Source organism: Hemiscyllium ocellatum, chromosome 1, assembly GCF_020745735.1.
Source record: "Hemiscyllium ocellatum isolate sHemOce1 chromosome 1, sHemOce1.pat.X.cur, whole genome shotgun sequence".
Classification (NCBI taxonomy): domain Eukaryota; kingdom Metazoa; phylum Chordata; class Chondrichthyes; order Orectolobiformes; family Hemiscylliidae; genus Hemiscyllium; species Hemiscyllium ocellatum.
Genome location: NC_083401.1, coordinates 85898525 through 85922590, shown reverse-complemented (window position 1 = coordinate 85922590; position 24066 = coordinate 85898525).

Here is a 24066-nt window from a genome sequence, read left to right as displayed (position 1 = left end):
TATACTTGTGGAAGTTTTACAATATTAAATGGGCTTACATGAATGAGTGTGTTTGTTTCTTAAAATTAAAGCCATAATGGTTATGTAAGTCTTTAATTAATGTCATCCCAGCATGGCTCCTGAGGTTTGACTATGCTAAATATTGGATGCTTTGGCTTGCAGGGTGAAAGGGCAAACAGTAGTGTGTGTGAGAAGCATGAGTTGATGTGCGTTAACATTGAGTTGACATACTATAAGGGGGTATGGAGTGGAGGTGAGTAAGAGACATGTATTAACATGGGAAGGGGTGTTGGAGTGTGTGTGTGTGTGAGAAAATGGCAGGGATTGGGAGGACCACCTGTTATGAAAGGCCTTGGGAAAAGAATGGGGTTGATGGAGCATGATGGTTAGAGAGTATAACAATTGGGACAAAGCTCCAACGAACCAAGACAAATTCTTTAAACTGCTATCCCTGGCATTCTAAAGTCCAGGAAATCTATCTTGCACTCATGGTACTCTTGCATGGAAATTGTGCTATTTCTTCAACATTATCTTTGAAACTGTTCACCACAATCAGCTAGAAGGACAAATACAGCAGGTGAATGGAAACACCATTACCTGCATGTTCCCCTTTGGCCCACACACTATCCTAACTTAGAAATATTTCACTGTCCCTTCACTGGGGCTGAGCCAAATCTTGAAACTCCTTTCTTAAAAGCACTAACCATCCACCTGGATAGCAGATTCAAGAAGACAATTCACCACCATCTTCTTAATAGCGATTAGGGATGGATGACAGATGTAGGCCTAACCAAGCTGCCAAAGTTCCATGATTGAATAAAAACACGCGACTGCATTTTCCTAAAGCAGGTTTGCTGAGCTGAGAAAATCAGAAAATTTTCTGAACCAAACTATCCATATCAAAGGTAGAAACCAGCTGTATCCATCAAAATATATTCAGATCAGCATGTATGCTCACAGTGGAATTGTAGCTTTGGCTTCATGTCTCAGAGCACTGCAGTTCTCTGAGGGATGGCTTATGATTAACTCAAATAATCAATGTGCTTTGTTTCTATCAGATCTTCAGAGATATCACTCATTTCTGTGTAAGATGGGTTTTTCACAGTTATGTACAATATCTACTCCATGCTCCACACTGGCTTATTCACTACTCTTCAAGTCCTTAACCAGTAAAACACAGTGGAATTGATCATCCACAGACTCACATAATCAAACTCAGAACATTTGAATCATAGAATATTACAACCATATCAGATATTTAATTGGCTAATGTTAACAAATTTAAAGTAACGATAATTACCAATATGGGACATATGACCTGTGAACAATTAACAATCAGAAATAACAATATGAAGTTAACACAGAAAATGATGGAAATAATGGGTAGATCTGAGAATATCTGTAGAAAGAGAAATAGTTCGCAGTTAAGGTTTGCTTTTCATCAGAACAATAACCTCTTAAATTTTAGAATGACTTTAATGTGTTTAATATCTCAAAGAACTTCACAAGTATTTGAATGAATAAAATTTGACACCAAGTTATGCAAGACGTAGCTGAGCAACTGTTCAAAAGCATGGCCAAAGAAGAAGGTTTAAAGGCCTGACAAAATAATAGGGAAATAGAGATATTTAGGAAGGCCATTCCAGAGTTCAAGGTCTAGTCAGATGACACCAAGTTAATAATGGGAATACACAATGGGGCAGAATTGGAAGAAGGTAGAATTGCAGGAGGATAGCAAGATAGGATGAAGTGAGGCCATGAAGCATTTATAAGTGAGAATAAGACTTTTATAGCTCAACATATTTTTCTAAGATATATCACATGGCATAAGATATTCAAGTAGGGGATTTGTACTTAACATTTGATTGTGTAAAATTTTAATGGTTGAGGAGGAACAGCAATTGAAGATGAAGAAAAGGAGAGCAGAACAATATATTAATTACAAGGGGATATAATAATTGGTGGGCCAAACCTCCCTAAATGCTATGTCACATTTCGTCCTATTTCAAGGTTAAACTTAGGAAATATCATCCCCTGCTCCTGAGCAGGATAAGAGGAGTTAATATGACCATGACCCCCTTCAGAATCATTCCCTTATACAATGTGAAGAAGACTATGCCCACATGTAGCAAGACCTGGACAACACTTCAGTTTGAGCTGATTAAAAGCAATTCATGTTCAGACCTCAGGAGTACCTGGCAATAATTATCTCCAACAAAAGAGAGTTCAACCAGTTTCTCTTGGTTTTCAAAAGCATTACAATAGCTGAATGTCCCTCTATCAAAATCCCAGAGACCACTATTGATCAGAAGCTTAACTGGAGCAGCCACGTGAACACTGTGGCTACAAGAACAAGGTAGGAACTCTGTAGGGAAACCCTGTTTCCCCAGAGCTGATCCACTATCTACATAGCACAACTCAACATGCAGCAATTTATTATTCAGCCACTGAAATGAATAGTACTTCACTTGCAAACTGGTGAAGGACAGCACCAACTTAGTGTCTTGGACTATATGGCTTTACTTCCCCAAACAGTAATTACTTGATTAACTCATATTTTAGGACGTTGAAAACAATGGATCCATGCTACGAGAGGGATAATGATACCAAAATGACACTCATCAATTCCAGCCTTCATCTTTTTACTCAGCTTTGTTTCAGCTGTAACTTATAACAACCTGAAGCAATCACATGTATGAGGATACAGTCTGCCCTCTCGTGCTGTTTATACTGATGGGGCTTGACAAGAGGTCACCAGTTCCCAAATAATGTAATTCTCAAACAATGTAATCTATTGGACTAGCTACAATCACCTCATGAAATTGGAGAGGAATTTGACAGATTCTTTTTGCCCCATTGACCTTGGCTGTTTGACCTGCTTTTTTGACTCACAGTAAAGATTTCAAGGCACCTCAGGGCATCGGCAATCTCTTGATCTAATGTATAAACACATCACAGCTATATTAGGCTAAACAAATAGATTAACCTGTCTTAGCCCGACTGTCATTTTTGTAATTGACTAAGTCCAGTGATAAACAGATTACTATCAATAAAACAGTCTAATAGTGATGACACTAATATGAACCATTGCTGTGCATATTGGGAGATGTGGCCCTATACATATCAAATATTCTATAAGTTTAAAATTTCTTTCATACACAACAGACCACAGAATAATTTGTTTTAAAGAGGCAGTTTTCATTTGTAACAAATGGTTTTCTGAAATTTTCAGTTGATTTTCCCTATTAGTAAAATAAATATTGGCACTGCTACAGTTATCTGTGGTTGTCAGCAGTGAGGCCATTAATTACAGGGCAGGGAGGAATGTCTGACTCAACAAATGTGCATTGGCCAGGTGATCAAATCATACTGATGCCTGTGCGACTGTAAGAATGGATAAGTGGTCAGAAGTGATGTCTGCAGGCTATAACATTATTTGGTTTATGAAAAATCAGAATGATCAATGCTGGTTGCTTTACTAAGGCTGGAACTGAAGTGTTGCAATTTCCTTTGCAGTCCAGGTTAAGATTCTTGAAAGTACTTTTGAATTGTGCTTGAAGTCTACACAGATATTGAGCCTTATTCCAAATTAAGAGGTCCAGCAAATGAACTTGGTGGTCATAGCATACCTATTTATGCATGGTGCTGTTTTGAGTTTTGGTGTCTTTTTATGACGAACGCACACATAATTATAAATCGCCCTGGAGGGAATAGTGGAATATAGGTGCATTGATTCCTGGGCTTGTTCAGCCCATTCAAATCATCAGCCCATTGAACTGTATCATTAACATTCTTCCTATGGCTAACACATCATGCCGTGGGACTTGTATGAGTTTTAGTGAAGTCCAAGAAACCTGTGCACACCTGTGCCAATGAAATGGTTTGTGTAATACAGGAGCAAAATTAGACCATTCAGCCCATCTTGTCTGCTCCACCATTTGATCATGGCTGATGTGTTTCTCAACCCCATTTATCAGTTTTCTCCCCATAATACTTGAACCCTTTATTAATCAAGAACCTATCTATTTTTGTCCTAAAGACACTAAATAACTTGACCTCCACAGCCTTCTATGGTAATGAGTTGCACAGGTTCATCACCCTCTGAATGAATAAATTCTTCCTCACCTCAATTCCAAAGAGTCATGCCTTCACTATGAGGCTGTGTCCATTGGTTCTGGTCTCTCCTATTAGTAGAAGCACCTTCTTCACACTCACTCTATTCAAGCCTCTTATTATTGTGTAAGTTTCAATAATATCCTTCTAAACGCCTTCAAATACAGACCCAGAGTCCTCAACGTATCACCTTCATTTGACAAGCCCTTCATTCCCGGGATCATGCTTAAGAACTTACTTTGGACCCTCTCATTCGTCAACACATAATTCCTTACTAACAGGGCCTGAAACTGCTCCCAATATTTCAAATGTGATCTGAACAGAGCCTCGTACAGGCTCAGCAGCACATCTCTGCTTTTGTATTCTAACCCTCTTGAAATGAATGCTAATGTTGCATTTGTTTTCTTGACTATCAACTGAAGTTGCATGTGGACATTAAGAGAATCTGGAAGTGGGACTTTAAAGTCCCTTTGTGCTTCAGATTTCCAAAGCTTTTTCCCAATTAGAAGTTCTAAAATGTTCCAAGAAGGCGGTGGAGCAGAGGGCTCCATGTGAGTTCCTGCCCGGGGCTCATCTGCTCCCATCCACTTCCTTTCTTTTGTTCTTCTTTTTATTTCTGCTCTTTCTCTTTCATTTGTTTTCTTTGCTTTCTCTTTCCTTTGGTGGGTTAGTGGGCATCATCGACATGACACTGAGACCGAGCTGTGAGTGGATTGGCAGCAGCCTCCCGGCAGTTGGAGGCAGCAGCAGCCATGATGTCCTCACTCGGTGCTGGCAGTGGCGGCAAAGCTCTTCCACCGATTGGAGGTGGTGTTGGCAACGGAATCTTAAAGAAGGCAGCACCAGCATGGTGGCATTTCAGAAGAGGGCAGACGGAGTGGATGGCCTATTCTGGTGGCAGAGCAAGGGAATCCGGGCTGCTGAATGGCTGAAGCGAGGTCTCTTAGTGACATCGATTGCTAGTGAAGCCAGGAACTCCTCGTTGTGGTCACAGTAGGCCCAGAGTAAGAGAATCATAATTGTGGTCACAGTAGGTCCAGATTGGGGACTCCTGGTTGTGGTCACGGGAGGCCCAGAGTGAGGGACTCCTGGTTGTGGTCACAGTAAGCCCAGAGTGAGGGGCTCCTGGTTGTGGTCATGGTAGGCCCAGAGTGAGGGACTCCTGGTTGTGGTCACGGTAAGCCCAGAGTGAGGGGCTCCTGGTTGTGGTCATGGTAGGCGCAGAGTGAGGGGCTCCTGGTTGTGGTCACAGTAAGCCCAGAGTGAGGGACTCCTGGTTGTGGTCACGGTAGGCCCAGAGTGAGGGACTCCTGGTTGTGGTCACGGTAGGCCCAGAGTGAGGGACTCCTGGTTGTGGTCACGGTAGGCCCAGAGTGAGGGTCTCCTGGTTGTGGTCATGGTAGGTGCAGAGCAGGGGACTCCTGGTTATCAGAGAGGCCCTGGTGGCAGCAGATCCAGGGAGCCCTTGTTGCAGAGCAAGTCTGGGTTCAGCAGGGGACCCAGCATCAGCGAGATCGGCCGAGTGGAAAGGAGATGGCATTGATACATGGCATATCCTACGTTGGCGTGTCTGGCACAGGTGGTGGTAAGGTAGTAACAGAGGGGTGATAGTGCAGGTATTGTTGGTGAGCTGGCTCAGGACTCATAGTGGAGGCAGCAGAATGAAGATGACTCACATTCAGTTATATTTGTTTATTCTTTTTTATTCTTAATCTATCACAATGGTGCCAAAATACTTGAAGCTTTTCACTGTATTTTACTGTATTATTCATTGTAAAATAATTCAAATTTAGAAATCAGTCTATGCCACTATTCTTCTCAACCATGCACTTGCCCACATTTCATTCCATCTACGACTTTCTGCACTCTCTTAGCCCATTCAAGTTCTCTGCAGTCTCCTACTTCCTCAACATCATTTGTCCCTCCACTCATCATCTGTAAACTTAGGAAAATCCCTCAGTTCTTTCATCCAGGTCATCAATACATAACGTGAATAGTTGTGGTCCCAACACTGAGCCCAGTGGAACACCACAAGTCACCGGCTACCATCCTGAACAAGAAGCCTTTATTCCTACTCTCTGCCGCCTGTCAGTCCACTTTTGATTTTCTAATTGATTTGATTTAATTTACTATTGTTTGCATGTACCTAGCTAGGTACAGTGAAAACTTTTATTTTGCATGCAGTACAGGCAGTTCATATCATACAAAGCACATCAGGGTAATAGAACAGAGTAAGGAATATAATGTTACTGCTGCAGAGAAGGTACACAAAGAGCAAAATCAAAGTTAAACTTAAAAATAGAGAGATCCATTCAGAAGCCTGATATTAGTGCAGAGGAGTTGTTCTTGAAAATGTTGGTATGTATGTTTAAGTTGTGTCTTCTGCCCAATAGAAGAGTGTGAAAGAGATTATAAACAGGGTGGGAAAGGTCTTTAATTGTATTGGCTACCTTCCTGAGGTAATGAGATATATAGATGGAGTCAATGCATGGAAGGTTGGCTTGTGCGATGGACTAGGCTGTGGACAACTCCCTGTAGTTTCTTATGGTTCTGAGAGACCAGGTGCCACACCAAGAGACGATACCTCTGGGTGGGATGTTTTCTATGGTTTCATTTATAAAAATTGGCAACAGTCTTTGTCATGCCTTAACCTCCAAGGAAATAAAAGGTGTTCTTGTGATTTCTTGACCATCGTTGGCAGTCATCAGTCTCGGAACTTGACACTGTCCACCTCAGCACCATTAATGTAGACAGGGGAGTGTCCTTCATTTTGCTTCCTGAACTCAATGACTAGCTCATTCATTTTGCTGACATTGAGGGAGAGATTGTTATCTCTTTCTCGTCTTGTCATTGTTTGAGATCCAGCCTACAAAGATGATGTTCTGAGTGAACCTTGAGTAGGTAGAGTTAGAACAGAAGTTGGCCACATGGTCATGAATGTATAGAGAATGTAGTTAGGGGCTGAGTGTGCAGTCTTGCAGGGTGCTTATGTTAAGGATTATCATGGAGGTGGTGTTGTTGCCTATTCTCAAACAATGTAAAATAAATCTAATCCACTGTCAGACATTGAGAATTTTCAACTGAAATCATGTTGTCAGGAATTACAAGGGATCAGCAAGTCTCTCCTGGGATTTATATTTCTACATCTATATAGAACAAAAATTCATAGGGAGTATGAATGCTTTATTTTAAAAAGGACAGAAACTAAAAGCAGCGTTGTTACACAGGAACAGTTAGTTATACACTTAATGGTAAGGTCCTAGGGAATGTTGCTGAACAAAGTGACCTTGGAGTGCAGGTTCATAACTCCTTGAAAGTGGAGTCACAGGTAGATAGGATAGTGAAGAAGGCGTTTGGTATGCTTTCCTTTATTGGTCAGAGTATTGAGTACAGGAGTTGGGAGGTCAAGTTGCGGCTGTACAGGACATGGGTTAGGCCACTGTTGGAATATTGCGTGCAATTCTGCTCTCCTTCCTATCCGAAAAGGTGTTGTGAAACTTGAAAGGGTTCAGAAAAGATTAATAAGGATGTTGATAGGGTTGGAGGACTTGAGCTATAGGGAAAGGCTGAACAGGCTGGTGCTGTTTTCCCTGGAACATCGGAGGCTGAGGGGTGACCTTATAGAGGTTTACAAAATTATGAGGGGCATGGATAGGGTAAATAGGCAAAGTCTTTTCTCTGGGGTGGGGGAATCCATGCCGACTAGATATCCCAACCCAATCTAGTCCCACCTACCAGCACCCGGCCCATATCCCTCCAAATTCTTCCTAATCATGTACCCATCCAAATGCCTCTTAAATGTCGCAATTGTACCAGCCTCCTCCACTTCTTCTGGCAGCTCATTCCAGACACATATCACCCTCTGTGTGACAAAGTTGCCCCTTAGATCTCTTTTATATCTTTCTCCTCTCACCCTGAATATATGCCATCTAGGTGAGAGGGGAAAGATATAAAAGAGACGTAAAGGGCAACTATTTCACACAGAGGGTGGTATGTGTCTGAAATGAGCTGCCAGAAGAAGTGGAGGAGGCTGATACAATTGCAACATTTAAGAGGCATTTGGATGGGTACATGATTAGGAAGGATTTGGAGGGATATGGGCCAGGTGCTGGAAGGTGGAACTAGATTGGGTTGCGATATCTAGTCAGCATGGATGGGTTGGACCAAAGCGTCTGTTTCTATGCTGTCCATCTCTATGACTTTCCTTGTTCCTCTATTTTAACTCAATAAATTAACTTGTGCTTTAAATTGTGCAGAATGGAATATAAGATCAGCACCATACATATGGTCATTATGTTATCTAACTTGAATTGCTTCTCTCTGATATGTGCCATAACTCATCTGAAGATGATTTGTAAATTATACAGGGAGAAGCAACCATCATAATTCAAAAAGCTGTTGAAATCAATATCAAAAATTTAAAATGCTTTTCGTTTTGCCAAATATATGTGAATTAGTTGTTATGTATGAATTGATCTCAGCGATTAACTTTCCTAACATCGACTGGGACTGCCATATTGTTAAAGGTTTAGATGGAAAGGAATTTCTTAAGTGTGTACAAGACAATTTTCTGATTCAGTATGTGGATGTACCTACGAGAGAAGGTGCAAAACTTGACCTACTCTTGGGAAATAAGGCAGGGCAGGTGACGGAGGTGTCAGTGGGGGAAAACACTTTGGGGCCAGCAACCATAATTCTATGCATTTTTAAATAGTGATGGAAGAGGATAGACATAAGATAGCTTTGGCAAATAGAATTAAGGAGAATCCAAAGGGTTTTTGCAAATATAATAAAAACAAAAGGGAACTAAGGAGAGAATAGAGCCCCGCTGAAAATGTGTTGCTGGTTAAAGCACAGCAGGTTAGGCAGCATCCAAGGAACAGGAAATTCGACGTTTCGGGCCAGGGCCCTTCATCAGGAGTCCTGATGAAGGGCTCTGGCCCGAAAACGTCGAATTTCCTGTTCCTTGGATGCTGCCTAACCTGCTGTGCTTTAACCAGCAACACATTTTCAGCTCTGATCTCCAGCATCTGCAGACCTCACTTTTTACTCGAGAATAGAGCCCCTCAAAGATTAGCAAGGCGGCCTTTGTGTGGAGCCACAGAAAATGGGGGAGATACAAAATGAATATTTTGCATCAGTATTTACTGTGGAAAAGGATATGGAAGATTATAGACTGTAGGGAAACAGATGGTGACAACTTGCAAAATGTCCAGATTACAGAGGAGAACGTGCTGGATGTCTTGAAATGGTTAAAAGTTGATAAATCACCAGGACCTGTTCAACTGTATCCAAGAACTCTGTGGGAAGCTAGAGAAGTGATGTCTGGGCCTCTTGCGGAGATATTTGTATCATCGATAGTCACAGGTGAGGTGCTGGAAGACTGGAGGTTGGCAAATATGGTGCCACTGTTTAAGGAGGGCGGTAAAGACAAGCCAGGGAACTATAGACTAGTGAGCCTGACCTCAGTGGTGGGCAAGTTGTTGGAGGGAATCCCGAGGGATAGGATGTATATGTATTTGGAAAGGCTAGGACTGATTCGGGATCAACTTGGCTTTGTGTGTAAGAAATTAGATTAGATTAGGTTACTTACAGTGTGGAAACAGGCCCTTCGGCCCAACATGTCCACACCGACCCGCCGGTCTCACAAACTTGATTGAGTTTTTTGAAAGAGGAACAAAGAAGATTGATGTGGGCAGAGTAGTAGATGTGATTTATATGGACTTCAGTAAGGCATTCGACAAGGTTCCCCATGGGAGATTGATTAGCAAGGTTAGATCTCATGGAATACAGGAAGAACTAGCCATTTGGATACAGAACTGGCTCAAAGGTAGAAGACAGAGGGTGGTGATGGAGAGTCGTTTTTCGGACTGGAGGCCTGTGACCAGTGGAGTGCCATAAAGATCGATGCTGGGCCCTCTACTTTTTGTCATTTACATAAATGATTTGGATGCGAGCAGAAGAGGTACAGTCAGTAAGTTTGCAGATGACACCAACATTGAAGGTATAGTGGACAGTGAAGAGGGTTACCTCAGATTACAACAGGATCTGGACCAGATGGGCCAATGGGCTGAGAAGTGGCAGATGGAGTTTAATTCAGATAAATGCAAGGTGCTGCACTTTGGGAAAGCAAATCTTACCATAAAGTGTATAGGCCCTGTAAGGTCCTAGGGAGTGTTGCTGAACAAACAGACCATGGAGTGCAGGTTCATAGCTCCTTGAAAATGGAATTGCAGGTAGTTAGGATAGAGGTGGTGTTTGGTATGCTTTCCTTTATTGGTCACAGTATTGAGTACAGGAGTTGGGAGGTCATGTTGCAGCTGTACAGAACATTGGTTAGGCCACTGTCGGAATATTGCGTGCAATTCCGGTCTCCTTCCCATCAGAAAGATGTTGTGAAATTTGAAAGGGTTCAGAAAAGATTTACAAGGATGTTGCCAGGTTGGTGGATCTGAGCTACAGGGAGAGGCTGAACAGGCTGGTGCTGTTTTCCCTGGAGCGGAGGCTGAGGGGTGACCTTAGGAGGTTTACAAAATTAGGAGGGGCATGGATAGGGTAAATAGACAAAAGTATTTTCCCTGAGGTTGGGGAGTCCAGAACTAGAGGGCATAGGTTTAGGGTGAGAGGAGAAAGATATAAAAGAGACCTAAGGGGCAAATGTTTTCACCCAGGGGGTGGTATGTGTATGGGATGAGCTGGTGGAGGCTAGTACAATTGCAACATTAAGAGGCATTTGGATTGATATACAAATAGGAAGGGTTTGGAGGGATAAGGGCCAGGTGCTGGTAGGTAGGACTAGATTAGGAAGACTGGTCGGCCTGGATGGGTTGGACCCAAGGGTCTGTTTCCCTGCTGTAGATCTGATTCTTTGACTCTATGAAATCACTAGTGACTTAAAGATGACAAGCAATATAGTCAGAGCTTATCTTCCAGAGTCTCAGGGTGAAATAGCTCCAGCGATTGGTATCCCATCACCAAGTTACCTTTTATTTACACATGCACAGTAGATGGATTCTAACCAGCAAGCTCAGAGTCAATCCTGAGTGAAGAGACTCTCTGAATCGCCCATTAAGTTTATTTTCCTTTATTATCCCTACACTACCACCTAACTGTGGTAGTGCTATTTTTTTCCCCAGCACGCAGGTTGACTGCACAGGTGAGAGACAGAGAGATAAGGTGCACACATCTTTGCTTCCTGGTAGTGGAAACTGAATAAAGAAAACACCTGCATGGTCAGTGACAAGTAGTGCCCTTCACAAAAGGGCAATGCTGTGTGATCAGTGAAGGAGGGGGCAGGGACTAAATCAAATTAGAGTTGGAGGGGGAAATAATACACTCCACTCCCCGAACTCCAGGGTGTTGGTGGACACCACGTGCTCCTTCTCCACAGCACACTGCCTGGACCTGTTTTTGGCCAGGCTCAGGAGCAGACCCACGAGGAGGTCCTCAGACCTGCCCTCTCTCCTCTGTACTGGGTGTCCATGGAGCAGGAGCGTGGGACTGAAGTGCAACCAAAAGCAGAGGGAGGTGGTTAAGATGATCAAAAAGCGAGCACAAACGCCCACATCCAATATACACATGGTCCACAGAGCAAGCAGTGGGCTGGAATTCTGTGAACCACCCCAGATTCCTGAGAGGGGGGTGGGGGGGAGAGAACTCCCACATAGAGGGCCCTCTACTGGGGATCCCAATGCCTGGTGGCAAATGGGCATGCCAAGGTGTAGCCAGACAGTGGATGAGGGAGAAGAGGTGGATGGTATGCAGCAGTCTATACAGGGCCCACCTCTTTACATCCTTTATAAAAAAAGGGACAATTACAATTCCAGAGACTGCTCAGGTTGTGGGGCACAGGCTCCCGCAGGAAGTATGGGACCAATGTGAAATTCCATCTGGGCAGGGGTGAGTGCGGATGGGATCCCAGTGCATCCTCCAACTGGTGCGCCATGTGGGGTCTGGGCACCTCCATTTTAAAAAAGGTGTTGGATGGCGGTGGCCACATACTGGACATCTATTGCTGCCACAGGACATAGTGATCAGGGCAGTGTCCAACCCAGGCCCCTGGCACAACCCTGACCCCACTCACCCTCACTGCCATAGTCCTCCCCTCTGCCAACCACTCAAACCGGAGTACAGAGGTGTGGATTCCTGAGCAAGGGCTCCCTGCTGACAGCTGCTATGTGATTTGACCATGTTCCAGCCAGTGATCAGGTCCTGGCAAAAGACAGGCAGCATCTGGAGGGTGATGTGCAAAGCACTATGGTCAACGACCAGGAGCTGCATGGCACAGTTAAAGTTACACACCTGGTGGAAAAAATACATCGCCAGGGTACACTACCTAAGGGGGGAGGCTTGAGGTAAATGGTATTGCTGCAAGGTCTGAAGGCGGAATGTTGCGACCTGGGTGCAGATGTGCACCAGCGACTGACTGCCTGCCATCCTCAATAGGGAGACTGAACCTGTGCAGTGACCTAGTGCATTTTTTGTCCTAGAAGAAGTTGACCAACATTCTCTGGATGTCAGGGACAAAGCGACCAACCGGTACCACAGTACGACAGCCACCAGCTGGTTTGTGACCAGCACTCAGCTCCTGTAAGATAGCACCTCAGCAGTCCTGTCCAGCAGCCTAGGCAAGCCAAGACTTTGGCCAGCCAGGATTCCTCAGCCAGGCTGAGGTAGGCCCCCAGGTAGAGGAGATGGGTGTTACTCCACTGAGCCCTGTAACTCCTCCAGCAGAAAGTCCACCTGCCACTGACTGACTAGTCCAGAACATTTGGCCAGTAGATCCTGGCAGAAGATGCTGCCAAGTATACAGCCTGGCACTCATGCATCCTTCCCAGGTCAGTGAAAGTAAGGAGTAAGTCATCAGCATAGGCCGAGGGCCACCCCTGTGCACAACCAGCCCTGACAACCTCCTCCACAAGAGGTGCGGGAAAGGCTCAATGTAGAGGGAATACAGCTGGCTGGACAGGGGGCAGCCTTGATGTACTCCTTTCCCGAAACTTTAACTAGACACTGGCGGCATGCAAAGAACCAGGTGACAAACTGTGTCCTGAACCTGAATGCCCATAGAGTCCTGCGCAGGTACTCGTGATCGACCCTGTCGAACGCCTTCTCCTGGAAGAGAGACAGGAAGGCGCATGGCAGACCAGCCCGTCGACAGAAATGGATCAGGTCCTGGACCAGGCGGATGTTGTCGTGTATCCTCTGGCCTGGGACTGTGTAGGACTGGTCCAGCACGGAAGTCAGGTGAGAAGACAAACACGCTGGTGAAGATTTTGTAGTCTGTGCTGAGGAGGGAGACTGGATGCCAGTTTCTTTAAAGAATGAAGGTCCCTCTTCTTTGGCAGCAGGATGATGACTGCCCTGTGCCAAGAAAGGGGCACCTCTCCAGCATTTAGACACTCCCAGGATGTCCCAGAATACCTGAACTCCACAATCAGCCCATCCAGCCCCAGGGATTAGCTCCTCAAGAGCCAGTCAGCTTCTAAGGTGGCGGGAATGCCGAGCCTTTTGTCGTCCTCCGGCAGGTCGTCCCACAGAACTCTGCGAGCATCCTCTCCGGATCTGTCCAGCGAGAACAGAGCCGTATAATAGTTTCGGACGTGGGCCCTAATACCCTCTGAATCTGAGACGAGGGACCTATCGTCAGCCAGCAGCACAAGGAGCTGCTGACAGGTGCCATGCCTTTTTTCCCAGTGAGTAGAAGGGGGAGCCACGGTCCAGGTCCTGGAGGAGTTGAATCAGTGACCTCACGTATATGCCCGGAGCCCTGATGAGCTGCAGGTCCTGGAGTGCAGCCTTCTTCTCTTCATACACCACGTGGGCCAGGTGTGTTGGACTGACCGAGGTAGAGCATCTCCCTCTTCAATGTCCCAATCCTGGATTTCCACCTTTGTCGACCCCCTCGTGTACTCCTGACAGAAAACGCGGACATGAGCCTTGCCCACGTCCCACCATAGCCGCAGGGAGGAGAAGCTTCCCTGCTTCATTCTCCAGCCGGCCCAGAAGTGACAAAATGAGTCCCATAGCTGCTCGTCTTCCAGCAGCAGGTTGTTAAAATGCCAGTACATGGAGCTGAGCCAAATGGAAGAAGTTCTGCCCGCACCAGGTGATGGCCCATGCGTGACACCTGCTGCGTGGAGGCCGTCAGAAAACAGGAGGTGTTACTCAAGGGGGACAAAGGGGAGATTGGTGGGGGGCACCTGGGACTCAAATGTCACTGGAGACAGACCGTCATCCCTAGTGTCCACCACTGATCCCAAACCCTTCTCCAGGAGAAGGCCCTTGGTCACTGACCCCTCCCCACCATGAGTGGGGGCTTGTCCAGCACCACCAACTGGCCTCAAACCCCCAGAGTCACTGACAGTACTGTGCACTCCTTCCCAGAATGCCCTGAGTTCAGGACATCAGGCAGCAGAATCTTGGGGCCCTGCTCCTCTCCTGACAGCAGAATGCCTGGCTCCTTGAGGAAAAGATCCTCCACCAGGGCCAAGGCCCCCAGGAAAAAATGTCTGGGAGGGAGGAGTGAGGATAACACCTTCCTCCCCTCCACTGTTTGACAACCCAGCAGAGAGTTCACTGTTGTCATCTGCATCACAGCCTGTGGTTTTTAAAGCCCTCCCCAGGGCCTGGTGGAATTACAGCAGAGAGTCCTGCTGGAGCCCCAGGCAGGTCAGGCAGTGGTCTGGGACTTGGAGACACTGGAGGCTCATCCCCTGGAGAGGGGCAGCACCAATCAGCACGCTGCTGGATGTATCTCCCCTCCAAGGGCCATCACCTCTTCCTCAGAGGAGCAGGGGGGAAATTATGGGCCTTCCCCTCACTGCCTGCCTTAGTGGTTATGGGGCCTGAGTATTTCTCTCCCTGCCCCCCCCCCACCCCAGCTTCTCCCAGATAATTATTGGCTGTGGGAAGGCAGGGGGCATGGCCAGGGCCAGTGTGTCACTTCCTTCCCCACCCCTGGTTTATCAGGTGATGGTGGGTGGGGCAGGGGCCCAGTTTCCTGTCTGGAAGGCAAGGCAGCAATTGTTCCCCCCAGGTTAGTGCCAGGGCCCCCTGGGCCAGGTGTTGTAGTGCTAGGAGCAGGTGCTGAAGCCCCAGGGGTTTCTGTAATGGGGCAGAGGTTGGGTGTGGGGTCAGTGAGTGCAGCAGGGCCAGGATCAGGTATGGGTTTGGGTTCCTGTGCTGGGGTGATGTTGGCATGGCTGCAGGGGCATTGTTGTGCCAGGGCAGGGTAGATGATAGGTCCTTTGTGGGGGAAGGTGACAGGGTGGTCTCCACTTGGGCAGGCCTGGCGCATTGCATCTTCCTGAGCACCTTCAGGATGCTTACCCCCCCTCCCTGCTTGAGGCTGAAGCATTGGAAGCCTCTGCCTTAGCCCCCGCTACCAGGGCTTGGTGTTCATTGGGGGGGGGGGTGTTTGTGCCACTCAGCTGTTGGTGTGGACTAGGCAGCCTTCTGGGTGGGGTGGTTTTTTTATGTGCCCCCCCTTGCTGCACAGGTGGCACCACATGCCATCTACCATCCAGAAGACGCTAGACAACACCCTTGTGGAGGAGGGTAAGAGAGCCCTCTGACCACCTGGAGTCAGAAGGAGTATACGTGCGAGGGCAGGGTCCTCACGAGCAAGCAGGAGCAGTTGGACATCTGACCAGATCTCCCCCACGGTAGAGGTGGGCTCACTGGCAACAAAGGGCAAGATGTTGGGATCACTACCCTCTGGGTGTAACCTCCAAAGGAGGAATGGGCAAATGTGTCCCACCCACAGTAAGCCCCCTCTCCACAGCCAGGTGGACCACCTGCTTGGTCTTGAGCAAAGACTGCCTTCTAGCTCTGCTGCTGACACCTTTTGACCACCTCTAGGACAGCCTGTTCCAGTTACCCTGAGTGCTGTTGGCCTGAAGAACAGCCTACCCACCCTCTGGCTTTTGTGAGCCTTCCAACCTTCAGGTTCACAGGACGGCCTACCCATCCTCTGGCTCTGACAGCTTTCAGGATGACCCATGGCTACAAGACAGTGCAGGTGATAGACCCAACAAACACCACAATAGTTAGTTGCTAAAAAAGTCTTTTCTGGTACACAGTCCAAATGTAGATTCTTCAGAATACAGAGTCCATTCCCAGGAATGGTGTCTACTCCAAACTGCAGCATCCACTCCTAAAGACAACAAATGCACACCCCACAGCACAGGTGTTCAGTCTCCATGGAGTCCTGGCACATACTTGGAGCCAGGGCCACTCACAGGAACATTGTACAAGTGCAGTTAACTCACAGGGGTTTGATCCACTCCTGCAGGCAAGGTTTTCACCCAAACTCCAGGATACAGCAAGTGCTCACCTCCCAGTACACAGGTATTCAATCTTCAGAGGGCCAGGCCCCCAAGAACAGCTCCTCTGGTAAAATGTAGGTCTTCCACAAGGGCTCAGTCCAAACACCAAAGTGTCTGACTTTTTTTGTCGATGTATTCAAAGGAAACTAAAGGGCTAAGCCTGACCTCAAAGTAAAAAGAAATGTTAATTTTGTGAAAAGGATAAAGAGTGACAGGCTGTAACCAGCCAGTGAAATAACAATCCCCTAATGAGAGCTGAGCTACACCAGAAACATTGCATCAGGAGTTGCAATTAGTCCTCACTTAAAGGAATCTGTTAACAAACTGGCTAAATAATTCAGCCAGTTCAGGAATCAGGGATTCCCCCTTCAGAAAAGTAGAAACCAACAGTAACTGACTAACACCAGCCAGCATAGAGTCAGTCCCCTAACATGAGGAGACTGAATCTCCTGTTTATAATTTTATTGAAACAAATTACAAAACAGTTTATGGACATCAAGTGTCGCTATGTACTGAGGTTCTACCTGTCCCTGGTGTTGCAAAGGATGGGCCTGGCCTTGCTGCTGCAGATTCTGAGTAGTTGGACTGTTTGTATCACCTGTCCTTCATGGAAGTTTATGAAAAACACCCTGATGGACTTGTGGTCAAAGAAGTGGTCAGCACATAGGGTCCTTGAGACCCTTTGGGAAAAGGAGGGCAGATCTTATCAAGCAGTTCCCTGAGCAGACTGTCAAAGCCATTTGGCAGAATGGCTCATTGCCAGAACTTTCCAACAAGCACCAAGACATGGTTTGGCTGGTGGTGAGAAGGGCTCTGCCTGAGAGATCTTTTATGCACACCCAGACTCAGCTGCATTGCACACTGCCCTTTAAGTGGCTGCGGGGGGGGGGGGGGGGGGGGACAAAAAACAAGACTGTCACCTTCTGGAATGTGCCTATGCAGAGGAAGTCTGGAGAGGAATGCAGTGGTGTTCGTCAAGGTTTGTCCAGAGCAGTGCCGTGAAGCAGGACTCCATGCTCTACAGCCTGTTCCCCAGGACACATATCAACTGTGCCTGGAGGATCATCAACTCTGAAGGACGCTCTCTGGGTGGTCCGAAGCCTGTTGATCTTCCAGCTGAAGGAGTTGACCCTGAGTGTTGCAGACTAGCACATTCCAAGGTCCAGGACTACATGTTGAGTGACGTGCTGAAGCTTGGGGCACTGCTGCCAAGGCATGGTGGGGAAAGACCACCATGTAACATCTGCCTGCCTGAAGAACAGGGGGCCCATGCAGAAAGTTGGGCTCTGCTGACACCTCAGCTAAATATATGGGCATTGGATTGAAAAATCTACAGACCTGTATATAAAAGAGAAATTCAGATCTATGTAAATGTCTACATATTATGGCATGACCAACTGTACAGATCATCAAATTTTAAGTATATTTTTAAAATGAAAGTTTAACATTTACAACTGTACACAAGACAGCAATTTTACAAGGGAGAGGAGCAGCAAAGCTAGGCCCCAACCCTACTGTTCAACTATTTTACAGTTAGGACAACAAGCCTCAAATCCCAGTTCCACATATGAAAAGACAGTGACAATGACATTTGTACATTAGACAATACTGTTATACAACAGTGCAGACAATACAGACCCAGCAAGCCCATGTCCCTCCCACCTTCAACCACACTAAGGCAGCCCACCCCTACCCACCTTCTGGCTCAGTCCACCCTGACACCTGTCTACCATCTCAAGGACAGCCCACCCTGGTGGCTGCCAAGGATGACAGCGGTCAGGACAGCCTACCCACCTGCTGACTTCACTAATCACCCTCAGCACCTTTCAACCACCTCTGGGACAGCCCACCCTGGTACCTGCCCAGGGTGACAGCACTGAGGACAGCTACCTACCTTCTGGCTCTTGGTCTGCCCCTACATACCACTGGGCTCTCACCCACCCCAATGCACCAGCTGGCTAGTGGGCTATTCTAGCACACCTATCAACCACCTCTAAGGCAGCCCATCCCCTTCCCTGGGTCAATGGTGCAGGGTAGCCCACAAGCCTTCCAGATCACACCTTCTGGCTCGTGGCTGCTCTGACACCTTTCAACCACCTCTAGGACAGCCTGTCCCAATTCTTGGGAAAAAGGTGCTCAGAACAGCCTACCCACCATCTGGCTGTCAAGGCAACTGAGATCAGGGTGGCCTACCCACCCTCTGGCTTTCAGGACGGCCTACCAACCTTCAGGTTCACAGGATGGACTACCCACCTTCCAGCTCTCAGGGTGACAGCTTTCAGGGCGACACATGAGCCTCCCAGCTCACAACAAGGCCTGCCAGACCCAGAGACACAAGACAGTGCAGGTGATAGATCCAGGAAACACTGCAATAGTTAGTTACCACACAAAAAAGTCCTTTCTGGTACACAGTCCAAATCTATACATAGAGTCAGATATAGCATCCATTGCCAGGAAGAGTCCACTCCAGTATACAATGTGCATTGTCAGAATGAGCGTGCGCTCCAAACTGCAGAGTCCGTTACTAAAAATGGAGCCGGCAACCAAGGGCAGAGTCCACTCCTGAAGGCAGCAAATGCACACCCCACAGTACACAGTTGTTTCATCTCCATAGAGTCCTGGCCCAGCCTTGGATAACCAGGCCCACTCACAGGAACAGTACATTGTACAGGTGCAGTTAACAGCAGTTTGGTCCACTCCTGAAGGAAAGGTATCCTGGAGTTTGGGACAACACAGCAACTGCTCACCTCCCAGCACACAGGTGTTCAATCTTCAGAGGCCCAGTCCCAGGACTAGCTCCTCTGGGGAAATGTCTTCCACAGGGCTCAGTCAAAACACCAATTAAAAATTGGAAGACACATACAAAAAGCAAAGAAAATTAGAGTCCAAGGGCTAAGCCCCACCATGAAATTAGCATTGTCCTTTTCTCAAAAGGAAAAAGTAACATACAGGCTGTAACCAGCCAGTGAAACTATCCCCTAATGAGACCCGAGTTACACCTGAAACACATTATGTGCATCAGGAGTTTAACAATCAGTCCTCACTAAGGAATGCCAGTTAAACTGGCAAAATAATTCAGCCAGTTCAGGAATCAGGTTTTCCTCCCCTCCAAAGAGATACTAACATACTGACTATAATATCAGCCAGCAGAGTCAGTCCCCTAAACTGAGGAGACTCTGAATCTCCTGTTTTTTTATAAAACAATGCCAAGTTTTTTTTAAAACCCCCACAGTACCACCTAGCTGCAGTAGTGCTTATTTTTTCCCTAGCACCCATGGTGTGAGAGAATCTATTTTATTAAACAAACAAGTTACAAGACAGTTTACAAAGCATTTACAGCTGTAAAAAAGACAGCAATTTTACAAGGGAGGGGAACAGCAAAGCTCAGCCCCAAACCCTACCGTTTGGCCATTTTACAGCGAGATGGGGACAAACCTCAAATCCCAGTTCCACATATGACAAGACAGTGACAATGACATTTGTACATTAAACAATACTGTTACATTCAGAAGTGCAGACAATACAGACCCAGCAAGCCCCCACCCTGACACCTTTCGACCACCTCTGGGGCAGCCCACCCCAGTACCTGCCTGGGGTGACTGGGCTGAGGACAGCTACCCACCTTCTGACTCTCAGTCTGCCCCTACATACCATTGAACTCACCCATCCCACTGCACCTCCGAGTGTACTATCCTGGCACACCTTTCGACTACCTCTAGGTCAGCCCATCCCCTTCCCTGGGGGAACAGCATGTAGGGTAGCCCACAAGCCTTCCGGATCGCAGTCCACCCCTACGCGCCTCCTGGCTGCTCTGACTTTTCAGCCACCTCTAGGGCAGCCCGTCCCGATTACCCCTAATCAGGACAACAGCGCTCAGAACAACCTACCCACCATCTGGCTCTCAGGGTGGCCTACCCACCCTCTGGCTATCAGGACAGCTTACCAACCTTCAGGTTCACAGGAGGACAGCTTTCAGGGTGCCACATGAGCCTCCCAGCTCACAAGGCCTGCCAGGCCCAGAGACACAAGACAGTGCAGGTGATAGATCCAGAAAACACCACAATAAAAAAGTCCTTTCTGGTACACAGTCCAAATCTATACATAGAGTCTTCAAGATATAGAATCCATTGCCAGGAAGAGTCCACTCCAGTATATGACATACATTGTCAGAAATAGAGTCCACTCTGAACTGCAGAGTCCATTACTAAAAATGGAGTCCACAACAATGGGCAGAGCCCACACCTGAAGGCAGCAAATGCACACTCCAGTTTAGTCTGCATAGAGTCCTGGCCCAGCCTTGGAAAACCAGGCCCACTCACAGGAACAGTACATTGTACAGGTGCAGTTAACTCACAGGGATTTGGTCCACTCTTGAGGGAAAGGTGTTCTCCCAAACTCCAGGATACTGCAACTGCTCACCTCCCAGCACACACAGGTGTTCAATCTTCAAAGGCCCAGTCCCAGGGCTAGGCCTCCCCACAGGAACAGCTCCTCTGGTAGAGGATGTCTTCCACAAAGGCTCAGTCCAATCACCAATAAAAAGTGAAGACATATACAAAAAGCAAAAAACTAGAGTCCATGGACTAAACCCTACCATAAAATTAACATTGTCCCTTTCTCAAAAAAAAGGGAAAAAAAAGACAAGAGTAACACACAGGCTGTAACCAGCCATTGAAACAACAACCCCCTAATGAGAACTGAGTTACACCTGAAACACTGTGCATTAGGAATTTAACAATCAATCCTCACTAAAAGGAATACCAGTTAACAAACTGGCTAAATAATTCAGCCAGTTCAGAAATCAGGTTTTTCCTCCCCGCCAAAAAAGGGAAGCAGAAACCAACACTAACATACTGACTATTACACAAGTCAGTCCCCTAAACTGAGGGGACCCTGAATCCCCTGTTTTTATCAGTCAGCCAGGGCTTTCCTGATTGGACCAGGTGATCAACTCCAATCAAGGATCTTATCGTCAATGTTGAGCCACCTGGTCCTCGTTCTAATCACTACAAAGCGTATGACAGATAGTTACAGGTTAAACTACAAATATACCACATATATTCTAACTATACCAAACAGCGATACAAAATCATCAAGCTCATTTTTAGAATGCTTCTTGACTGTTGCCGTATAGCAAAAATACAAATTAGCATTTCAGATTTCCTTTTTTGAAAAATGCTTTGATTAAATTGGAGCTTTGGGAGCCATATTTCTTAAAGCGAGCCCTTTTTTTCTTTGACAGCATGATGTCATTCACATTATACTAACTCTATGATACCAGAAAGATTGAAAATGAACTAACCTTCCAAAACAACAATGGCAGGACAGTATTAATTAATAAGTAAACCTTTTTAAAACATGAAGGAATGTACACTTCCCATTAATCATGGAGTCTCAAAAATATTTCTAGTTTTCAAGGAAAGATTTAGAAAGAGAGGTACTTCTAATGCAATGAAGTCCAAATTACACCAAATCATCACCAAACAGCGTTCCAACTTTCCTCTGATCACAATTTTTCACATATCGTATCTCTGCTCACCAAATGCAGCTTAGATTTAAATTTAACCTGGAATCTTATACTCCACTTAAATATTTATCACATTTTCTTTTAAAAAAGAATGCTCTCTCTGCCTCCCCCTGTGATCAAGCATTCCCTGTTGCAACAAATCTTTCTTCAGAGATATTTCTCCCAGGATTAAAGCTCTTGCTTGCAATAATATTTTTGTTTTTAAATTAATCTTTCGCAGGAAATGAGCATCATTGCTAATGTTAGCATTATAGGCTCATCCATAGTTGCCTTTGAATTGAGTGGCTTGCTTGACCATTCCAGTTGAGTGTTGTCCATATTTGCTGAGCGCCTGGAGTCCCATGTAAGCCAAACCAGGAAAGGATGGGAGAATGCATTCTTCAGAGGTCATTAGTAAACAAGATAGATTTTTATAACAACTCTGATAGCTTCATGGCCTCTGCTGCTGAGTCTGGTTTTCAATTCCAAAGAATCTACTAATTGAATGTAAGTTCCACTGGCAACCATGGGAATTTAAGCTCCTGTCCTGACAGGGTTATGAAACAATAGAACTGCGAGTGATGGAAATATGAAGCAAAAACAGAAATTTCTTCAGAAATTCTGCAGGTTAGCAACACCGTGGTGAGAAAGCAGAATTAATGTTTCCGGTCCAGCGACCTGACTTCAGAATCATTCTGATGAAATATTTTACCTCTACAGGTGCTGTCAGACCTACTGAGTCTCTCCAGCAATTTCTGATTTTGTCCCTGATAGGACTGGCTTAGCTATTGGATTCCAAGTAGGCACTATTTAACCTGCATGATTTATATGTGATTGTGAAAAAGATGTGCGTCCCCTGCTCAACCTTTCAAACTTGTTTCCATCCTTTGACACATTTTGACCACATCATCCACGTCCAATGCCATTCCACTACAGTTCAGTTAGATGTGACTGCTTTCAATCAGTTCCATTCTTATCTATCTTGAGATGGCTTCTCTTCCTGCTTCCAAACTTACCTCAAGTGTTCCACCCCCAAAACCCCAAAGCCCACCCAGCTCACTATTTTTCATTCCCACGCTGTCACTTAGTGAATATCTTCCAAAAGCACTGCTTTTTTACTTGGAGTACAATGCCAACATCCAGAGTGATCTCATTGCCAATGATCCCGACTCCTCCATCTTTGCTAAATAAATGAATGAATGATTTATTGTCATATGTGTCTTATAACAAGAAGAACAATAAAATAACAGTGAAGAGCTTTATCAATCTAGCCACCATCCAGCACCATTTTGAAGAATTTAAGAGTAAAGAAAAAAATAGAAAGATAAAGTTTAAAAAGAGTTCATCAGTCCTGAGTCAGTTCATCACCATCAACAGTGCACACACTGTCATCCTCTTCCAGTGGCTCTACACAAGACCCAACAAATGTGGAAGTTGCTGATCCTCAGTGGCCATCTTTCTCTGCTGGGCTGATTCTCTTCCACCACCATGTTGTCACTACCCGCGCTGGACCCACCAACATCAGAGTCACGACTCTCACTGCTGAGCTAATCTTAATGCCAACTTGATACCCTTCCATATCACTTTACCACCATTAGTAGGACCCAACCAACAATGACTTCCACAATCCTCAGGTACCATTTGATATTTCTGGGCCTGCCTCGCCAACATTGCCTCTGCCAGTGTAACAGCTGCCAAATCTGATGCCAGGTCGCATGCACACTCCAGGTTGCTTGTTTTATTTCCAGTCAAATTTCCTCCAATTAAATATCGGAAAGACTGAAGCCATTGTCTTTGGTCCATTTTTCCTAGATACTGGTTCTATTCTTTTACCATCAACAGTCTGAGATTAAGCTGCTCTGTTTGTAAACTTAACATCAAATTTGATCCTGAGTTGACCTTCTAATCTGATATTTCTGCCATCACTATGACAGTCAATTTTCACCACTTTAACACTTCCGAAGTTCATTCCTACCCCAGCTCATATGTTGCTGAAATCCTCACTCAAATGTTTGTTCCATCAAAACTCAATTATCCAGTTCTCTTCAGGTCATTCTCTCGAATTCAACACTCTGTACACTTCAGTAAAACCCAGCTGCCTGTCTTCATTCATCACAA